At 39.2% G+C, this 11541-nt stretch overlaps 1 pseudogene; it reads right to left on the reverse strand.

The window, feature by feature from the left end:
* Positions 1-3062: 3062 nt before the first annotated feature.
* On the reverse strand, positions 3063-3994 carry LOC116476266 (very-long-chain 3-oxoacyl-CoA reductase-like; annotated as a pseudogene).
* Positions 3995-11541: the final 7547 nt, after the last annotated feature.

Consider the following 11541-nt stretch of genomic DNA (forward strand, 5'->3'; position numbering starts at 1 on the left):
TTTTCTGAAATCCGTTTATTCTTACATTTCTAATTATTTCATTTCACTCTCATATAATATTCTATTTTCTGAATAGCCCACAATTTCTTTATCTAGTCTCCTACTAATGGATATATAGGTTGTTTTTAGTGTTTTTTTTTTTTTTTTTTTTTTACTATTAAAAACAGTGCTTGAATGAAAGCTCTTGGACATGTCTTCTTCTGCACAGTACTAATTGCCTAGATGGAGGTATTGGATGAGAGTTCTGTTGTTTCACCTCCTCATCAGCATTTGGTGCTGTTTCCACTGTGGTTTCTTCATTATCATTGCTTACTACCGAAAGTTGTGCAGAACAAGAATTGTCTTAGTCGGTTCAGGCTGCTGTAACAAAACACCATATACTGGGTGGCTTAAACAGCAGACATATATTTCTTATGGTTCTGGAGGCTGGAAGTCCAAGATCAAGGTGATTATGATAAATATGCATATTTTTAGTGATTATTTTAGTGGCTATTTCCAGAATAGTCACTTAAAAATAAGGCAAAGAAGTACAGCTAGAAAGCCAGTAGAGAAATTAAAATTTTTGATTAAGCTAAAAGAAGGCAGGAAAGGAGTTACAAAGAATCAAAATATAAGATCAGTTATATAGTTATACAGTTTGATCTTACATTTTAATTCTTTATAACTCTTTGTGTTTTATTTAACAGAAAACAAATAAAATGGTAGGCCTAAATCTAATCATATCAATAATTACATCAAATGTAAAGGTACTAAGCATGCTCATTAAAAACAGATAATCAGACTAGATTTATTAAAAATCAAGACCTAACTACATGCCGTTAAAAAGGGTTACCCTGTGTAAAGTATCAGAGGGAACGAAATCAAATAATGGAAAAAGATATACTATGTAAACAGTACATATAAAAAATCTGAGATGGCTACATTAATACCAGATAAAAGAGACTTCAACACAAGGAAGAGAAACAAGTTGTTTTTTTTTTTTTTGAGACGGAGTCTCGCTCTGTCGCCCAGGCTGGAGTGCAGTGGCGCAATCTCGGTTCACTGCAAGCTCCGCCTCTCGGGTTCACGCCATTCTCCTGCCTCAGCCTCTCCGAGTAGCTGGGACTACAGGCGCCCACTACCGCGCCCGGCTAATTTTTTTTTGTATTTTTAGTAGAGACGGGGTTTCACCGTGGTCTCGATCTCCTGACCTCGTGATCCGCCCGCCTCGGCCTCCCAAAGTGCTGGGATTACAAGCGTGAGCCACCGCGCCCGGCCCGAGAAACAACTTTTAGTAAGTGTAAAAGAATGGGCCAGGCAGTGGTGCTATGATTGCAATCCCAGCACCCGGGAGGCTAAGGCGGGCGGATCGCTTGAGTCCAGGCATTTGAGACCAGTTTGGGTAACATAATGAGACCTTATGTCTACAAAAAAAAAAAAAAAAAAAAAAAATCACCAAGCATGATGGTGCGTGCCTGTAGTCCCAGCTATTCTGAAGGTAGAGGTGGGAGGATCTCGAGTCCAGGAATTCAAGGCTGCAGTGAACTGTGATCATGTCACTGCACTTCAGTCTGGGTAATAGAGTGAGACCCGGTCTCAAAAATAAATAAATAACTAAACTAAACTAAATAATAAACAAAAGGATTAAAATCTTACAGATTTTCTGACCACAAAATAATTAAGTTAGAAATGAATAGCTATATGTAGAAATTAAACAACTTACTCTTTTTTTCATAAAGCTATATTTATTCCATTTAAATGACAACCTTTATTCTGAGATTATATTCTTCCTAATTTTAGGGGCTAACATATATTTTCTTTTACATAATGATGCTGATAGCAGGTGGTTATTTGTTTTGTTTTTATGTCCTTAGCTGGCAAAATTAAAAGCCAGAAACTGAGGCCCCAATTTTTTTTTTTTTAATACAAATCTACTGATGCTTAAAACTCAGAGCTTAGGAACCACAGATTTGGTAAAGACCAATCTTCTTGTTGCATATTTCACAATATTGAATTCTTTCTTGTTGAGTTCCCCATACAAGTTATGAAGCAGGATAAAAGTCAGTCTTATATTAAGTCAGTGTAAATATGGCCTTAATTTCAATCACCAAAGAAATGTATTTTTGTTGTACACCATGGTTACAGCATGTTTTATTAAAACTAATTATATTAGTACCTACCTATAGAGTATCAATTTAAAAGTTATATTGCCACGTCTATGATGTCATTACTTCTATAGGACTAGCCTGTGTCACATGTGTGAGCAATATTGGTTCAATGCAGAAACAAAGAAGGCTGGATGTCCAAGCAGGCCACTTTTCTGGGTTAAGGTTTCAGTGGTACCATAGATGGCTGCCAGTCTCAATGTACACTTTGGCCCATTCATCTTTATAAATCATACTATATAGCTTTGATATTTACATACATTTAAACTGAGAAGAAATATGCATTACAAAAAAGCACAGTTTAGTGGGTTTCATGTGTCAGAAATAACTCCATATTTCACAATTATTTTTATGTCATTAGCTACCCTTGATAAAGAACGATTCCATATAAATGTACAAACTGGGACATAATTTTATAAAACCTTAAAGAGATCTTTGTAAATCGCAGTGTGCTTGCTTATAAACAAATCAAATCAATTAATCTTCATTTCTTCAAAGTGTCAAAAACGAAAGAGTAGCTGGACATTACTTTTTATAATCAGTTTCAGAGAAAATACAGGAATAATGATCAATGGCATTGTGGAGCAGATAAAACTGCTGAGTTTTATGTTTGGGTCTTTCATTCTGTGATTTGCTATAATAGTATTCCTTCCTATTAGCTGTTCTTGACAATATTAATTCTATATTCATTTGAAATGAGCATTTATATTAAACTTCAAAATTACCTCTGGTAGTATCCAGAATATATGTCAGAAACCCCTAAAAACAATTTCTGTTTTCCTCTTAATTAAGATAACATTAAGTCATGTTAATAACTATTGAAACGACAACTTCAGATTTTCAAGGCCAGTAGGATGCCTCGCAGTAAGCATGCATAGGCTGGTACATCTGGCCAAGTTATAATGCAGTTAACAATGCTTAGTTCTTCTTGTTTTTCCTCAAATAGTGATCCCGTGTAGACTTTTCATAGCCATGGTTATTTTAAAATAAATCCAAGACGGCAGGATTGAGATTATCAAGCCCTTAAGAGCATGGCTCAGGTATCCATTGGTTTGGGATTGCAGGCCTACTGTTTTAATTGCAGACTTCAAAATGTCTCCAAAGAGGGCTCATCCAAAGTTGGCTTTCGGATTTTAGCCAGTTTTGTAGCTACGAAGTATGGCAGGACACTCTGCACAAAGATGCTCTTGCTCCTATGCTCCCCATGGAGGCACTGAGAGAAGAAATCAACGAAAGTCTTGGTTGCAGAACAGATGGTCAACAGTGGGACAGGGAACATGCCTCTGCCTGCTGAGAGGTTCAGATTCGCCCCTTTAGATCTTTCCATCATGCCAGGTGCACCAATTGTGTCATCTTACAAACAGAAAGAATATTAATATTTATCATTTTCTTGATCATATTGTCCAAGTCAGGAATGTCCAAAAAGTATTTGGGATCCTCATATGACATTCCCACGTTGTTCACTAAGACGCCGATTTCAAGACCAGCCAAGCCTGTTTTAATTTTATCATAAATATCTTCTGATGCAAAGTCAACAGCAATGGTTCTTGCCTCCACTTTGAACTTTTCTTTTATTTCCCTAGAAACCTGGTCAAGTTTATCCTGTAATCTGCTGATAAGGACAACCATCATTCCACGCTTTGCTAACTCTTCTGCATGTGATTTTCCAATTGCATCAGTACTACCTGTGACAACTGCCCATTCCCCAAGCCCTGGGCCGACCTCCAACTCATTCCCCACTCCCCAGACCCAGAGGTGAAGAGCGAGTAACAGATTCGCAGGGCTAGGTTGGCCACGGTGCCCGCGCCCACCCAGTACAGGAAGCTGGTGGTGGGGAGAGCGCTCTCCATGGCTTTCCACTAGGCCTCACTACCTTCGTGAATCTAAACAACTTACTTCTAAATAAACCATGGATAAAAGCAAAACTCATGAGAAGAAACCCAAGAAGAAAATTAGAAAATACTTTAAATTCTGATAATAAAGATACAACATATGAAAATGTGTGGGATGCAGGTAAGGTGGTCCTTAGAGGAAAATTTATAGTTTTAAATACTTGTATTAGAAAAGAAAAAAGTTTAAAATTAATCTAAGTTTTTATCTTAAGAATCTAGAATGAGATGAGCAAATTAAACCCAAAGAAAATAGACTGGAAGTACTTATAAAGATAAAAGGTATAAATAAAATAGAAAACAAACAGTAGCTTAAACTAACAAAGCAAAAAGTTGTTTTTCTGAAAAAAAAATTAATGAAATGGATTAACTCCAGCAAGAGTGATTGAAAAAAATTGATCATTCAGACATTAAATAAATAACAGACTAAAAACAACTTAAACTAAATAGAAAAATTCCTTGAAAAACATAGCTTACCAAAACAGACCCAAGATGAAAGAGAAAATAAGAATAGCTCTATATCTTTTAAATAAGTTGAATTTTCTTTCATCAACCTCTTCTCAAATACAATTCCAGAAGCAAATGAATTGACTGGTGAACTTTACCAAACACTTAAAAAGAAGTATCAATTTTACAAAAACCATTTCAAAAACCATTTCCACCCCATGTCATGAGGCAGGAGAATCCTGAAGCCAATCCCTGACAAAGACATAGCAATAAAAAGAATAAAGATATCATTAACTGGTTACCTTCATGAATGTAAATTTTTTTTTTCATACAATGTTAGCAATTCAAATCCAGCAATATATGAAAAGGACAATATATGTTGATCAAGTGAGGATTTTCTCAGAAATGTAAAGGTTTATTTATTTATTTTTTGAGAGGGACTCTCTCTGTCACCAGGCTGGAGTGCAGTGGCATGATCTCTGCTCACTGCAACCTCTGCCTCCTGGATTCAAGCAATTCTCCTGTCTTAGCCTCCTGAGTAGCTGGGATTACAGGCACGCACCACCATGCTTGGCTAATTTTTGTATTTTTAGTTGAGACGGGGTTTCGCCATGTTGGTCAGGCTGGTCTCGAACACCTGACCTCAGGTGATCCACCAGCCTCTGCCTCCTGAAGTGCTGGGATTACAGGCGTGAGCCACCACGCCTGGCCCTAAAGGTTTTTTTTAGCATCCAATTATTAAGCAATGTAATCTATCATATTAGTAAAATAAAGGAGAAAACTATTGTCAATAAGTGCAGGAAGAACATATGACAAAATTCAACACCCCAACATATAAAAACTCTCAGCAAACCAGAAATAGAAGAAATGTCTCACGCCTGTAATCCCAGCACTTTGGGAGGCTGAGGCGAGTGGATCACCTGAGGTCAGGAGTTTGAGACCAGCCTGGCCAACATGGTGAAACCCTGTCTCTAATAAAAATACGAAAATTAGCCTGGCGTGGTGGCGGGAGCCTGTAATCCCAGCTACTCCGGAGGCTGAGGCAGGAGAATCACTTGAACCCGGGAGGTGGAGGTTGCAATGAGCCAAGATCGTGCCACTGCACTCCAGCCCGGGGCGATACAGCGAGACTCTATCTCATAAATAAATAAATGCATAAAAGACGGAGCAAAATCAGCTTTCAATCAGACATGCCTGCCAGTATGCTATGTCACTTTACCGTTGTCATGGCAACATCTGGGCGTTACTGCCCCTTTTTATGGCAATGACGCAATGACCCAAAAGTTGCTGCTCCTTCCCTAGAAATTTCTGCATAGACCACCCTTTAATGTGCGTGTAACTAAAAGTGGGCATAAATATGATTGCAGACCTGCCCAGAGCTGCTGCTGTCTGCCTTTGGGGTGGCCCTGCTCTGCAGGAGCCATTGCAGAGCTGCAACATTGATGCTTCCGTAAAGCTGTTTCCTTCTACCTGTGGCAGGTCCTTGAATTCTTTCCTGGGCAAAGCCAAGAACCCAGCAGGCCATGCTACACTTTGGGGCTTGCCTGCCCTGCGTCACTCTCTAGAGACCTCAAGACGAAATTAGAAAGAAACCATAGAAATGGAAAACAAAACAGATGTCTACTATTTTGCTTTTTTCATTGTTCAACATAGAAAAAGGAAGAACTGTAAAATAAGTATTTAATGCTATTTGCTGGTCTGCTTTTTTTGTGGTGGGGTGGACTAGCAATTCTGAAACATTTTCGTGTTCTAGGCTTGAGGATATGAGTAAATGTATAAATGTATTGAGGATCATGGGAGGAAGAAGCTACAGACGTGAAAAGTGGGAAGCATGGAATATAGATGCAGTTTTAAATTGGAATTACAGGTTATCAGCTTGAACACACAGTGTTTTAACATTGAAGAAAGTAAACTTCTATACATATGTGTGTCTATGTTTTTTTAAAGATAGAAACAGAGATGAACAAACACATATATATTTTCCACTAAAAGGAATTTAAGGCCCCTTGGAGAAATGACAGATTGCGGAGCTGGAAAGACAAAGTACATGATGAGGCTGGAACATTTGACTAAATCAGATAGAAGAGAGGCAACCATTCAATGAATGTCAAATTCAATAGGGGCGGCCGGGCGCTATGGCTCACACCTGTAATCCCAGCACTTTGGGATGCCGAGGTGGGCGGATCACCTGAGGTCAAGAGTTTGAGACCAATCTGGCCACCATGGTAAAGCCCTGTCTCTACTAAAAATAGAAAAATTAGTTGGGCATGGTGGTAGGTGCCTGTAGTCCCAGCTACTCAGGAGGCTGAGGCACAAGAATCGCTTGAATCCCAGAGGCAGAGGTTGCAGTGAGCCGAGATCTCCCCACTGCACTCCAGCCTGGGCAACAGAGTGAGCCTCCATCTCAAAAAAAAAAAAAAAAAAAGAAAAAAAAATTACATAGGGGTTAGCTTAAGGAGCTCATTCCAGCCACCTCTAGAATAATTTGAATATCAAAATAACTATCAGTAAGAATAGATTATAACCCATTGAATAAAATAAGTATCTGGAAGGCCATGCTGATATAAATATCATATAAATGTACAAACTGGGATATAATTTTATAAAACCTTAAGGAGATCTTTGTAAATCGCAGTGTGCTTGCTTATAAACAAATCAAATCAATTGATCTTCATTTCTTCAAAGTGTCAAAAACAAAAGAGTAGCTGGACATTACTTTTTATAATCAGTTTCAGAGAAAATACAGGAATAATGATCAATGGCATTTGTATAGCATGAATGGTACATAAATGGGGAGATGGGAAAGTGCCTCCTTGCCATAAAATGCCAAGAAAGAGAGAAGGAGAGAAGAAAAGGCGGGGAGGGGGGGGAAGGGGAGAGGGAGGGAAGAAAGAAGAAAGGAAGGGAAAAAATTAGAAACTATTGGGTGAAAGTTTGATGAAGAACAAGATATTTACACAATCTCTATCTTTGTAATTATTATTATTATTCTGAGATGGTATCTTGCTCTGTCACCCAGGCTGGAGTGCAGTGGCGTGATCACAGCTCACTGCAACCTCTGCCTCCTGGGCTCAAGCATCCTTCCCGCTAAGCCTCCTGAGTAGCTGGGATCACAGGCACGCAACACCATGCCCAGCTAATTTTTCTATTTTTTTTGTAGATACGAGATTTTGCCATGTTGCCCAGGCTGGTCTCAAACTCCTGAGCTCAAGTGACCCGCCCACCTAAGCCTCCTAAAATGCTAGGATTACAGGCATGAGCCACTGCACCCAGCCACTATCTCTGCAACTGTTAATTACAATGGAAAAATGGAACTTTATATTGGAAAAACCTGGTGGAACCACCTTACCCTAATGATCAAAAAGAACATCATTAATATTGGGACCACCAACATCATGCACCTTTTGATATGGTACTGAGAAAGACACAGCATTACTGCATTGGCCTCCTATCAAAAATGCATAACCTGATTTCTGTCCCCAAGGCATCCAAATGAGCTAAATAAAAAGGTGGAGAAAAGTCCTAGCTTATTAGGGAAAAAAGTATATCTGTGTCATCCCAGAAAAGATGTAAGATAAAGTATAAGTTACTATGTTATTTATGTTTTGAAATAATTTTAAACCCAGAAATGAGTCTGTATTAGAATTAAAATGTCTCTTAAGGTGAAATATAATAGGAACAACAGAAAGTTATAAAAATGAGAAGTTTTAGAAAATGTATTTGCACTCTTTATCTTACTGAATTATCTATAATCAGGAATAATCTTAATATTTTTATACACAAACTGAAATAATCCTCAGATTTTATTAATGTAAAGTTATCCAGATGTTCGTAGGAAAACAAAGATACACACATTTTTTCCCCTGAATGTAGCAATCAGGCTATTGGCCCCCTAAAGAAATCCTTGTGAGTAAGTAGACACTCTCATAGATATCTCAATTACTTTTAGGAAGAAAACAATATTAAATAGTGAAAATTGCTAAGTGAGAAAAAGGAAAATCAATACATTTCACACCTGCATATGAATTGACTATTCACAAGGCACTTTCATATATATTTTTGAAATCTCACAAACAACCTTTGAGGTAGGTGGTTTCAGTTGTTCGTTCCAATGAGGTTTTTAATTCCACAGAAATGCTAACAAGGATGCCAAGATGAAAAATTCACTTGAGGCCAGGAGTTTGAGAACAGCCTGGTCAACATAGTGAGACCCCCATCTCTACAAAAAAATAATAGTGATTAGCTGGATGTGGTGGCATGCACCTGTAGTCCCAGCTACTTGGGAGGCTGAGGTTGGAGATTGCTCAAGCCCTGGAATTTGAGGTTACAGTGAGTTATGATAATGCCACTGCACTCCAGCATGAGCAACAGAGTGAGACCATATCTCTTAAAAACACACACACACAAAGGACGCCCAGAAAAGTTTGTGCTTGGATCTGGTTTCCATGTATTTGGAAAATAAATAAACGTGAAACGAATTGTTTTTTTGACTGGCTTTAGTTTAGAAATTGCAATAGACATTTCTCAAAATCCATTCTTTACAGAGAAGACCAGAAACTTTTGAAATCCAATTTAGATTCTTTCTGATTAAGCAACATTGTTAGTAGAGAGAAGCATTTTTTTTGTTTGTTTTGCTCGTGTCCTTTGAAGAGTAAATAACTGCTGACTGTCCAGATGTAGGTGTTAGGAAAATCAGTGCTGGGCTCTGGCCTTTGGAGCCAGACCTGCAGAACTCAGAGGCTCACCCTGTGTTTTCCCTGCTGGGCCTGATCTTAGGATAGTAAAATTGTTTCTCACTGCTCAAGGAAGCTTCTCCTTTTACCGTCATGTTTACTGTTCTGTGGCACATTTTACAATTAATCAACACAATTGTTTTGGTGACTTTGTATCTCTTCATAATTTCTGCTTCTTTAAAATGGAGTGCATCTTATTTTGTTTCTCAATTTAAAAATGTCTGTATTTTGGGTCAATTTTGGCCTGGGCTGGAGGCACACTCTCTAGACTTCAGCAGCACCAGCAGCTGGAAACAGCATAGGTGTGATTCTTCAAAAGTACTGTCATCATTGTGTGAGGAGCTGAGGCCCAGGAACAGCAGGCCAGGCTGGAGCAGGTATCTTGTAGTTTTATCAGTGCAGCCCCAAGGTAGTCTCTTGGCCTCAGGGAGGCCACCACGGCCTGCGTTGGACAGCTGAAACCTGGTGTACGCCCTCTCCTGAATTTGATTGTGAAGAAACATCAGACAAACCCAATTGAGAGATATTCTACAAAATAAAGGACTCCACTCTTCCAAAATGCCAAGATCAAGAAGCTCAAAGAAAGGAGGTAGGGCTGTCCCATGTGAAAGGAGATATAAAAGGTTTAACAACGAAGTGTGATGGACTGGATCCTGAATTGGGAAAAATTAACCATATAGGACATTATTAAGACAATTGAAGAAACTGTAATATGGGCTGCATATATGTGTGTGTATAGGTTTCCCTATAATTATATGAGCCTGGAGAAGACTATACAACATGTTATTAACATTGGTTACCCGAGGGAAGGGTGGGGATGGGAAATTAAGAGAAAAATACTACAATTTTTTTTTAAAGCACAGAGGATGAAAGTAGCATGTATGATATGATTCCGTCTTTGTTAAATGATATGGATATGTGTGTATGTATGCATAAAATGAATTATACAAAGATGGTCAACAAATCATTAACCATTGTTTTCCAAGGTGATGGGAATTTGAACTTTTACATTCTTCGTATTTGTTTTTTTTTATTTATTTATTTTTGAGACGGAGTCTCGCTCTGTCGCCCAGGCTGGAGTGCAGTGGCACGATCTTGGCTCACTGCAAGCTCCGCCTCCCAGGTTCATGCCATTCTCCTGCCTCAGCCTCCCGAGTAGCTGAGACTACAGACACCCGCCACCACGCCCAGCTAATTTTTTCTATTTTTTGTAGAGACGGGGTTTCACTGTGTTAGCCAGGATGGTCTCGATCTCCTGACCTTGTGATCCGCCTGCCTCGGCCTCCCAAAGTGCTGGGATTACAGGCGTGAGCCACATTCTTCATATTTTTGTGTAGTATAATTTTTTTTCAATGCACAGGTATTATTTTTATAAGCATACTAAAAAGTAATATTTTTGTGTCATAAAAGCAAGAAAAAGTCACTCAGGGAACAACTATAAGAAAGTTTTGAGGCCGGGCGTGGTGGCTCATGCCTATAATACCAGCACTTTAGGAGGCCAAGGTGGGCAGATCATGAGATCAGGAGATGTAGACCATTCTGGCTAACATGGTGAAATCCCGTCTCTATTAAAAATACAAAAAAAAAAAAAAAAAATTGGCCGGGCGTGGTGGCAGGTGCCTGTAGTCCCAGCTACTCGGGAGGCTGAGGCAGGAGAATGGTGTGAACCTAGGAGGCGGAGCTTGCAGTGAGCCAAGATCCACCACTGCACTCCATTCTGGGGGACAGAGTGAGACTCCGTCTCAAAAAAAAAAAAAAAGTTTTGAGGCAAGGCACGGTGGCTCACGCCTGTAATCCCAGCACTTTGGGAGGCCAAGGAGGGCAGATTACCTGAGGTTGGGAGTTCAAGACCAGCACGACTAACATGGAGAAACCCCGTCTCTACTAAAAATACAAAATTAGCCAGGCATGGTGGCGCGCGCCTGTAATCCCAGCCATTGCACTCTAGCCTGGGCAACAAGAGCGAAACTCCGTCTCAAAAAAAAAAAGTTTTGAATTAAAGTTTTTCTGCTTTAAACTAATATTTTCTGTAGTGCTGAGTTTATGATTATATTTTAAGCACCTTACATGTTTCAACACAAGATGTTCCCAGCTGTGCTGAGCACATGCTAAAGTGTGAGCTGACTCTCTGGGTTGGAAGAAATTAAGGTGTCTGATTTTCTGAAGAATCTTGTTTGGTATAGAAGCTTCAGCAGTTATTTCCCGCCATCCTAGAACTCTCTCATGACATCCCTTCTGGCGATTTCGGAGTTCTCCTAGGACTGTGACCCTTTGACCTGTATGTACCTTGACCACGTGAACTGCACACTCATTTTTGGCCCTGAAAGG

This window comes from Hylobates moloch, unplaced genomic scaffold (genome assembly GCF_009828535.3).
Source record: "Hylobates moloch isolate HMO894 unplaced genomic scaffold, HMol_V3 SCAFFOLD_2, whole genome shotgun sequence".
Taxonomy (NCBI): Eukaryota; Metazoa; Chordata; class Mammalia; order Primates; family Hylobatidae; genus Hylobates; species Hylobates moloch.